This window comes from Arachis ipaensis, chromosome B6 (genome assembly GCF_059453495.1).
Source record: "Arachis ipaensis isolate K30076 ecotype BB chromosome B6, ASM5945349v1, whole genome shotgun sequence".
Taxonomy (NCBI): domain Eukaryota; kingdom Viridiplantae; phylum Streptophyta; class Magnoliopsida; order Fabales; family Fabaceae; genus Arachis; species Arachis ipaensis.
The window spans coordinates 39,891,133-39,900,995 of record NC_142441.1 but is presented as its reverse complement, the minus strand read 5'-3'; the positions used below and the strand labels follow the sequence as shown (position 1 = coordinate 39,900,995).

The 9,863-nt window shown below is 39.9% G+C and overlaps 1 non-coding gene across 1 annotated transcript; it reads right to left on the bottom strand.

Moving 5' to 3' along the window:
* Positions 1–3,004: 3,004 nt before the first annotated feature.
* LOC148555237 (small nucleolar RNA R71) lies at positions 3,005–3,108 on the bottom strand. Its single transcript, XR_015886606.1, has one exon. It is a non-coding gene; the product is annotated as a small nucleolar RNA R71 (small nucleolar RNA).
* Between the last annotated feature and the right edge of the window lie 6,755 nt (positions 3,109–9,863).

Here is a 9,863-nt window from a genome sequence, read left to right as displayed (position 1 = left end):
GGAAGCAACAAAAGCAATAAAGGAAGCTTGAATATCACATGTGGAGTTTAAGTTCCAGTTTAAGCCTAAACTGGAGCTTAAACGCCAGAATCATGAAGGCTAAGAAATGCTGAAACTGAAGTTTAACCTCCAGTTTAACCTTAAACTGGAGGTTAAACGCCAGAATGAAAGTCTCACCAAAGAAGCATTTCCACGTTTAACCTCCAGTTTAACCTTAAACTGGAGGTTAAACGCCAGAATGAGAATGCCAATCAGGAAGCATTTCCACGTTTAACCTCCAGTTTAACCTTAAACTGGAGGTTAAACGCCAGAAATGGGAAGTGCACCAGGGAGCCATTTCCACGTTTAAGCTCCAGTTTAACCTTAAACTGGAGCTTAAACGTGTTCGACCAAGTTTTCTCCTCCAGGGTTGCTTTCTCCATTTCCACGTTTAAGCTCCAGTTTAACCTTAAACTGGAGCTTAAACGTGTTCGACACCTCCAGGGCTGCATTTCTCAGCTTCCACGTTTAAGCTCCAGTTTAACCTTAAACTGGAGCTTAAACGTGTTCGACCTCCAGGATGCCTTCTTCCATTTCCACGTTTAAGCTCCAGTTTAACCTTAAACTGGAGCTTAAACGTGTTCGACCTCCAGGGCTGCCTTTTCTATCTCCACGTTTAAGCTTCAGTTTAACCTTAAACTGAAGCTTAAACGTGTTCGACCAAGTTACCCTCCAGGGCTGCCTTCTTCCATTTCCACGTTTAAGCTTCAGTTTAACCTTAAACTGAAGCTTAAACGTGCTTCCACAAAAGGCATCACTGGAAGTGTCTGGCGTTTAAGCTGCAGTTTAAGCTTAAACTGCAACTTAAACGCCACTCTTGGAAAAGGTTTCTGGGCCAAAAATATTGCGGTTTAAGTTAGTATTTGAGCACAAACATTAACTTAAACTTACCCTGGTATGAAACCCATTTGAATATTATGGTTTAGGGGATTGGGCCTGAAGGATTGATGAGTCTGAAATTTCAACTTATTGAGTCATGTGTCATTATTTGATTATCACTAAGTTGGCTCAATGAATGTTACAGAATTTGGATCAACAGCCTCATCAAGATTATGGATCATAAACCCAAGGAAAAAGGAAAGCAGGGAGAGGCCTCAAAGCCCAAGAAACACAACAGAAGCTCAATATAGAAAGTGTATAAATAGGATAGAATTTAAGTTAGGAAGGACTTTTACTTTTCATGGAGCTAGTTTTCATATCTTTGTAATTGAATTCAGAGCTATGACTCACTAAACCCCTTTCATTGGGTTAGGGAGCTCTATTGTAATTCAATGAATCAATAATAGTTTATCTTCTTCTTCAATCTTTTCTCTTGAATTTTGTTAGAAAGCTTCTTGATCTAATTCCATTGGGTAGTTGTCTTGGGAAAGAAACTACTCATAATTGGAATCCTTCGGAACCTTGGGAAAGGAATGGAGGATTCATGCTAGAGAAGCTTTCTCACAGTGAATTGGATTGGGGTTTGGATGGATATTGTGACATGTAATCCTACCAAATTGTGGTTCATGAAACTGTGTGGTATAATCAGTGATCGAGCATCATCTCTTCTTATGAACATTTAAACCAAGGGATTGGGAATTTGTTTGTTTTTAGAGAGAATTGGTAAGCCAAGGGATTGGGATCCAATCATATAAGATTGCCAAGCAAAATTCAATGAACGCATTGGTTGAGGAAGAGATAAACATGTTTTGATTCGGAGATCTCAATATCTCCTATAACCCAATGAATTCCCCATTTCTGATTTCCACTTTCTCTTTACATTCTGCAACTCAATTCATGCAATCACCCCCATTCCCTTTTAATTTCAGCAATTTAGCTTCTGCTCTTTAATTCATGCAATTTAAGATTCCGCCATTTCAATTTCTTGTCATTTACGTTTCCCGCCAATTTTACATTCCGCAATTCTCATCTAAATTTTGATTCCGCTCAACTAGAACACACTTCTAATCCGAATTGCTCACTCAACCAATCCTTGTGGGATTCGACCTCACTCTATTGTGAGTTTTTACTTGACGATAACCGGTGCACTTGCCGGAAGGAATTTTGCCGATCGTGCAATTTCCTAAATCGTGGCATAACAAGTTTATGCGCATCAAGTTTATGGCGCCGTTGCCGGGGATTGGTTTTCGATTGACAATTCTCAAATTGGAAGTTAACTAGATTGAGCATTTTTTTTTTGTTTTGATTAATTCAGTACAAGTTACTTGTTGAATTTTAATTTCTGCACTCTGTTACATGCTTTCTTTCTTTATGCCTTTAAATTCAAGCAACTAACTCACTGACTCACTAACTGTTTGAATTAATTCCTCAACTGATCTAACCATACTCTTCCATTAACCAAGAGTATTTCACTTGTTTGTTGCCTGTGCTGTGTTCTTGTATGACAGGTAGGAGAGGAGAGACATCAACTCCTCCATATACCGAACCAGAGAGGACCCTTCATAGACTGAGAAGGGAAGCAAGAGGGAAGAGAGTACTGGGAGAAGAGGAATCTGAAGGAGAATCTGAGGACAATTTTGAGGAAGCTTTAGATCTCAACATGGATAGAGAAGTTCACAACCATGAGAGAGCTGATGGAAACAATGCCATTCCTGAGAGGAGGGTTCTTAGTTCATACATAAACCCAACCTCTGGGAATTGTGGTAGCAGCATCCAGAAACCACCCATTCAGGCCAACAATTTTGAGCTCAAACCACAGCTAATATCACTTGTGGAGAATCATTGTTCATTTGGTGGAAGTGCTAATGAAGACCCAAACCAACATCTCACAAAATTCCTGAGAATTTGTGACACTGTGAAGTCCAATGGAGTCCAGGAAGATGCATATAAACTGCTTTTGTTCCCATTTTCACTTAGGGACAAGGCAGCTAAGTGGCTGGAATCATTCCCAAGGGGGAGCCTAACAACCTGGGATGAAGTGGAAAGCAAGTTTCTGGCACGTTTCTACCCCCCACAAAAGGTCAATAGGCTTCGATCTGAGGTTCAGACGTTTAGACAACAAGATGGTGAAACTCTCTACGAGGCATGGGAGAGATTCAAGGATTTGACAAGGAAATGCCCACCAGACATGTTCCATGACTGGGTGCAATTGCATATTTTCTATGATGGACTGTCTTATGAATCAAGGAAGGCTGTAGACCATTCATCAGGAGGTTCATTGAACAGGAAAAAGACTGTGGAAGAAGCCATTGAAGTGATTGAGACAGTGGCTGAGAACGAGTACTACTATGCATCAGAGAGACACAACACTAAGGGAGTCATGGAGCCGAACCATGTTGATACAATTCTAGCCCAGAACAAGGTGTTTGCCAAGCAACTAGCAGAGCTTACCAGGAAATTAGAAACAAAACAAGTGGCTGCAATACACACACAAGATCAAGAGGAAGAAAGCACTGAAGGAGGTGATTGGGAAGAGGCCAATTATGTAGGAAATCAACAAAGGCAACCATATGATCCACATTCCAACACTTACAACCCAGGCTGGAAAAACCACCCAAACTTTGGGTGGGGAAACCAGCAAAACCAACATAACAAGTCCACATACCGAAACTCCAACCAAAGAACATACCAAGCCACACAAAACACTTACTCTCAACCACCATATCATAGCCAAAATAATCAACCTGCTCAACCTAATCCGAACCAACAATTTCAAGATCAATTAAACAGGATAGAAGGAATGCTTGCAACCATGAGTCAAGACATAACCGAATTGAAAGCTTTTAAGGAAGAAGTAAATTCTAACTTGCAAAACCAAGGAGCTGCCATCCAGAAGCTAGAAAATCAAATTGCGTATTTGTCTAAGCAAACCCCTAGGACAAGCGTTTCTCATGCTGCCAAGGCTATTGCAAGGGAAGAATGTAAGGCCATAACCCTCAGAAGCGGAAAGAATCTAAAGGAGATCTCAAAGGAAACCACAGAGGATGAAGCAAAGGAAAATGTGAGAGATAAGGAACAAGGACAATCTTTTACATCGTCTGCAACAAAAGAAAAAGAAAAAGAGGTCCTGAAGCCTTATACACCTAAAGCACCATATCCTCAACGTTTGATGAAAAGTGAAAAGGATGGCCAATTCTCCAGGTTCTTGGAGATTTTCAAGAAGCTTCAAATCAACATTCCGTTTGCTGAGGCAATAGAGCAAATGCCACTCTATGCAAAATTCTTAAAGGAATTAATGACCAAGAAAAGAAGCTGGAGAAACGAGGAAACTGTGTTGTTAACTGAAGAATGCAGTGCCATCATCCAGCACAAATTACCTCAGAAATTGAAGGATCCAGGCAGTTTCCAAATCCCCTGCATCATAGGAGAAGTCATGGTGGAGAAGGCCTTGTGTGACTTAGGGGCCAGTATCAATTTGATGTCTCTAACAATGATGAGAAGAATGAAGATTGAGGAAGCTAAACCAACAAGAATGGCCCTCCAATTGGCAGATCAAACTTTTAAATTCCCTCATGGGATAGTTGAGGATTTGTTGGTGAAAGTGGGAGATTTTATATTTCCTGCTGATTTTGTGGTGTTAGATATGGAGGAAGAAGCCAAAGCTTCAATAATTCTGGGAAGACCCTTCCTAGCTACTGCTGGAGCCATCATAGATGTACAAAAGGGTGAACTCACTCTTAGACTACATGATGAGAAATTGGTGTTTAACGTATTCAAGGCAATGAGCTATCCATCAGAATCACTAAGGGAATGCATGAGGGTTGATGTAGTGGACATTGCAGTACAAGAAACTTTTGAGGAAACAATAAAGGAAGTGGCAGAAGAGGAGTTCACCAAGGATATTGAAGTTAGTGACATCAAGGCTGCTGAAACAACCATGCCAAGCATGCCAGAGAGAGTGAAAGAAGAGAAGGAAGCACCAAAACCTGAGCTCAAAGCATTGCCCCCTAATCTCAAATATGCATACTTGGGTAGTGATGAGAGTCACCCTGTTATCATTAGCTCTGCCCTGAGCCAAGAACAGGAAGAAGAATTGATCAAGGTGCTACAAACTCATCAAGATGCCATTGGATGGACCCTAGCTGATTTGAAGGGGATAAGTTCATCCATATGCATGCATAAAATCTTGCTAGAAGAGGATGCTAGACCCTCCATTCAAGCTCAGAGAAGATTGAATCCCGTCATGAAAGAAGTGGTACAAAAGGAAGTCATGAAGTTATGGCAGGCAGGGGTAATCTACCCCATTTCTGATAGCCCATGGGTTAGTCCCATCCATGTAGTTCCCAAGAAAGGTGGCATAACTGTGGTGCCAAATGAGAAGAACGAACTCATACCCACAAGAACCGTCACTGGGTGGAGGATGTGCATAGACTACAGGAAGCTCAATGAAGCCACCAGAAAGGATCATTTCCCACTCCCATTCATGGATCAGATGCTTGAAAGGCTTGCCGGACATGCTTACTATTGCTTTTTGGATGGATATTCAGGCTACAACCAAATAGTAGTTGATCCTAGAGATCAAGAGAAAACATCATTTGTTTGTCCATATGGAGTTTTTGCTTATAGACGCATGCCCTTTGGATTGTGCAATGCACCTGCCACTTTCCAAAGATGCATGCTGTCCATCTTTTCGGACATGATTGAAAAATTTATTGAGGTCTTCATGGACGATTTTTCTGTGTTTGGAGATTCTTTTCCCAGCTGCCTACACCACCTTGCCTTGGTGCTTAAGAGGTGCCAAGAGACTAACCTAGTATTAAACTGGGAAAAATGTCATTTCATGGTCACAGAAGGAATAGTCCTTGGCCACAAAATCTCTAATAGAGGCATGGAGGTGGACAGAGCTAAGGTGGAAATCATTGAAAAACTACCTCCACCAAGTAATGTCAAGGCAATTAGGAGTTTTTTGGGACATGCTGGGTTTTACAGAAGGTTTATTAGAGACTTTTCTAAAATAGCCAAACCTTTGAGTAACTTGCTTGTCTCTGATACACCCTTTGTATTTGATAAAAATTGCATGCTAGCCTATGAACTTTTGAAGCAAAAACTTTCCTCTGCACCTATCATTGCCCCACCGGATTGGAACTTACCTTTTGAACTGATGTGTGATGCATCAGACCTTGCTATTGGGGCAGTGTTAGGACAAAGGAAAGACAATTTGGTACATGTGATTTATTATGCCAGTAAAGTCTTGAATGCTAACCAAAGGAATTACACAACCACTGAAAAAGAACTCTTGGCAATAGTCTTTGCATTTGACAAATTTAGATCCTATCTCATTGGATCTAAAGTCATTGTCTTCACTGATCATTCAGCTTTAAAATACTTACTTGCTAAACAAGAATCCAAACCAAGACTTATTAGATGGGTTCTTTTGTTGCAGGAATTTGACATTGAAATCAAAGACAAGAAGGGTGTAGAGAACAAGGTGGCAGACCATTTATCAAGGATACCATGTGAAGAAGGAAGCGCACAAAGCACACATATAAATGAGTGCTTTCCTGATGAACAACTCATGGTAATTCACAAAACACCCTGGTTTGCAGACATAGCAAACTTCATTGCCACTGGAGTTGGAGCACAAGGCATACTGGGCCTTGAAACTTTTGAACTTGGACAGCAAAGCTGCTGGAGAAAGAAGGATGTTGCAAATTCAAGAGTTGAAAGAGTTCAGAGCTGAAGCTTATGAGAATGCCAAAATTTACAAAGAAAGAGCAAAGAAGAAGCATGACAGCAACATAGCCCCAAGGAAATTTGAAGAAGGACAAAAAGTATTGCTCTACAATTCTAGGCTGAAGCTATTTCCAGGGAAGCTAAAATCAAGGTGGTCTGGACCATTCCTTGTCACCAAGGTCTCCAAATATGGACAAGTAGAAATCATGGAAGAAAAGTCACAACGAACCTTCATTGTGAACGGTCAAAGACTCAAACATTACTTGGGAGATGTGGAGGAGAAGGACAAGGTTAAATATCACCTCAACTGAGGAAGCTGACCGTCAAGCTAATGACGTTAAAGAAGCGCTTGTTGGGAGGCAACCCAACCTGAGGTAATACCCTTTTGCTGTTTCTTTTATTTGTTTCAATAAAAAAAAAAAAGGGTGAAGTAGTTTCTGTGCATTGCAAAGAATTAAGTTTGGTGTTTCACACCAAACAATGAATTCGTGGATCAATAATTCAAAAGGGAATGTGTGATTCTAAGTTGGTGTTCCACCATAAAGATCAACTGAACACAACAACCTTTGAATTATATGAAAGGAACAACCATTCTAAGCAGTCACAGAAATGCTTAAAACCCTTAACAGCAACTTCATTCCAAAGAGAACTCAAGGATTCAAAGAACAGAGAAGTAAGTGGGAGACTAAGTTTGGTGTTCACACACCAACTTAAGACTCAGATACTTACCCACACATAATTGAGCTAACCAATCAAGTGCTTGAGAAGCAAGCAACTTCATCACTCTTTGCAGGAAAGGAAACAAGGATCTTAAAACATGAAGCAACAATTAGGAGAAGAAGGAGAAATCAAAGTGTTCCTGGCAACAAAGAGAAAACAAGGAATTTCACAAGGTGGTATTGTTCCTTGATAATTCTTTAAAAAGGGCAAACAAAAGCATGCTTGTTCTGGTTTAAACTGTAAATGTTGAATCTTTCTGGAATGTGAAGTTGTTAGTATATGAGTGTCTGTTATTGCTTTGAATAAAGTGAATGCCTAGATGTTTGGATATAACTTCACCTTCTTAAACAAGTGCTTGCCATGCTTGTTCTGTTTCCAAAAATAAAAGAAAAGTTTGAACAAAAGTAACTTGGCTAAATTAGTGACAAATCAAGTAGAATTAAGTGGTGGTATGCATGCTTGATTGTTTAAGTCAGATCACTGGAAATAGAGTGTAGAATTATCATTTTTTATGTAGAAATTGAAAACTGTCTATGGCTCTTGATGAATAAATGTCTTTGGCCATGAAAAAGAAAGAAAAAGAAGAAGAAAAAGCCACTGAAAAAGGGCAACCAAAAAGCAAAAAAATTGAGAAAATAAGCTAGGCACCAATGGTTTGAACTTCTGAGACAAATGCCTGTGGTGTTTATGTATTAAGGATATGCTTGGATGAATAGGTTCTGAGGAGTGTTTCAACACTTGGTAACTTGGGTTAACTAACCTGGGATTATCAACCAAAAGTCCATTATCAAGAGCAACCTAAATACAAAACATTTAGTCACACAAAGAGGTGCTGGGCACCAATGTCTCAAGAAGAAATGTGAACTAAAATGCCTGAAGTGGATATGTGTAGTGCACTGATAAGAAAAAGAAAATGCCAAAGGCTTGTGCAACACATGACACCAAGCAAACAAGGAGCAAAGGAGCTCTAAGAAAAAGAAAAGAAAAACAAAGAAGAGAAAAGTGCCAAGGACATAAGAATAACAAGAGGCCATAGCAGTGTTTGATGGATGCAATGAAAAAGTGATGATCTTACCTGAAAAGTATGAAAAAGTGATACTGCAACTTTCTGCATAAAACCCTTCTGATGAACTTCAAATGCTTGCTAATATAGCCAATGTAATTGCTTTCTGTTTCATACTTTCTTCTCAAATAACTCAGGACTTGCTTAGGGACAAGCAAGTATTAAGTTTGGTGTTGTGATGCCAAGGCATCTTAGGCTAGTTTCACTAGCATTTTTTTTGATAGTTTTAGTTGTTTTATGCATTTTCTTGAGCTTAAAGTAACCAAGAATGGTTAAAAGAAGAACAAAGCAATGAACCATCCAAACAGTATGATTTTGATGCAAATTCCATGAGTTTTTAGTTATATTACTTGAATGCTATGAATGGAAGATTTCTCATGAAATTTTGCAAGACTTTGATGCAATTGTTTGGATGATTTCAGGGAAGAAGAGGCTAGGCAAGGAAGCAACAAAAGCAATAAAGGAAGCTTGAATATCACATGTGGAGTTTAAGTTCCAGTTTAAGCCTAAACTGGAGCTTAAACGCCAGAATCATGAAGGCTAAGAAATGCTGAAACTGAAGTTTAACCTCCAGTTTAACCTTAAACTGGAGGTTAAACGCCAGAATGAAAGTCTCACCAAAGAAGCATTTCCACGTTTAACCTCCAGTTTAACCTTAAACTGGAGGTTAAACGCCAGAATGAGAATGCCAATCAGGAAGCATTTCCACGTTTAACCTCCAGTTTAACCTTAAACTGGAGGTTAAACGCCAGAAATGGGAAGTGCACCAGGGAGCCATTTCCACGTTTAAGCTCCAGTTTAACCTTAAACTGGAGCTTAAACGTGTTCGACCAAGTTTTCTCCTCCAGGGTTGCTTTCTCCATTTCCACGTTTAAGCTCCAGTTTAACCTTAAACTGGAGCTTAAACGTGTTCGACACCTCCAGGGCTGCATTTCTCAGCTTCCACGTTTAAGCTCCAGTTTAACCTTAAACTGGAGCTTAAACGTGTTCGACCTCCAGGATGCCTTCTTCCATTTCCACGTTTAAGCTCCAGTTTAACCTTAAACTGGAGCTTAAACGTGTTCGACCTCCAGGGCTGCCTTTTCTATCTCCACGTTTAAGCTTCAGTTTAACCTTAAACTGAAGCTTAAACGTGTTCGACCAAGTTACCCTCCAGGGCTGCCTTCTTCCATTTCCACGTTTAAGCTTCAGTTTAACCTTAAACTGAAGCTTAAACGTGCTTCCACAAAAGGCATCACTGGAAGTGTCTGGCGTTTAAGCTGCAGTTTAAGCTTAAACTGCAACTTAAACGCCACTCTTGGAAAAGGTTTCTGGGCCAAAAATATTGCGGTTTAAGTTAGTATTTGAGCACAAACATTAACTTAAACTTACCCTGGTATGAAACCCATTTGAATATCATGGTTTAGGGGATTGGGCCTGAAGGATTGAT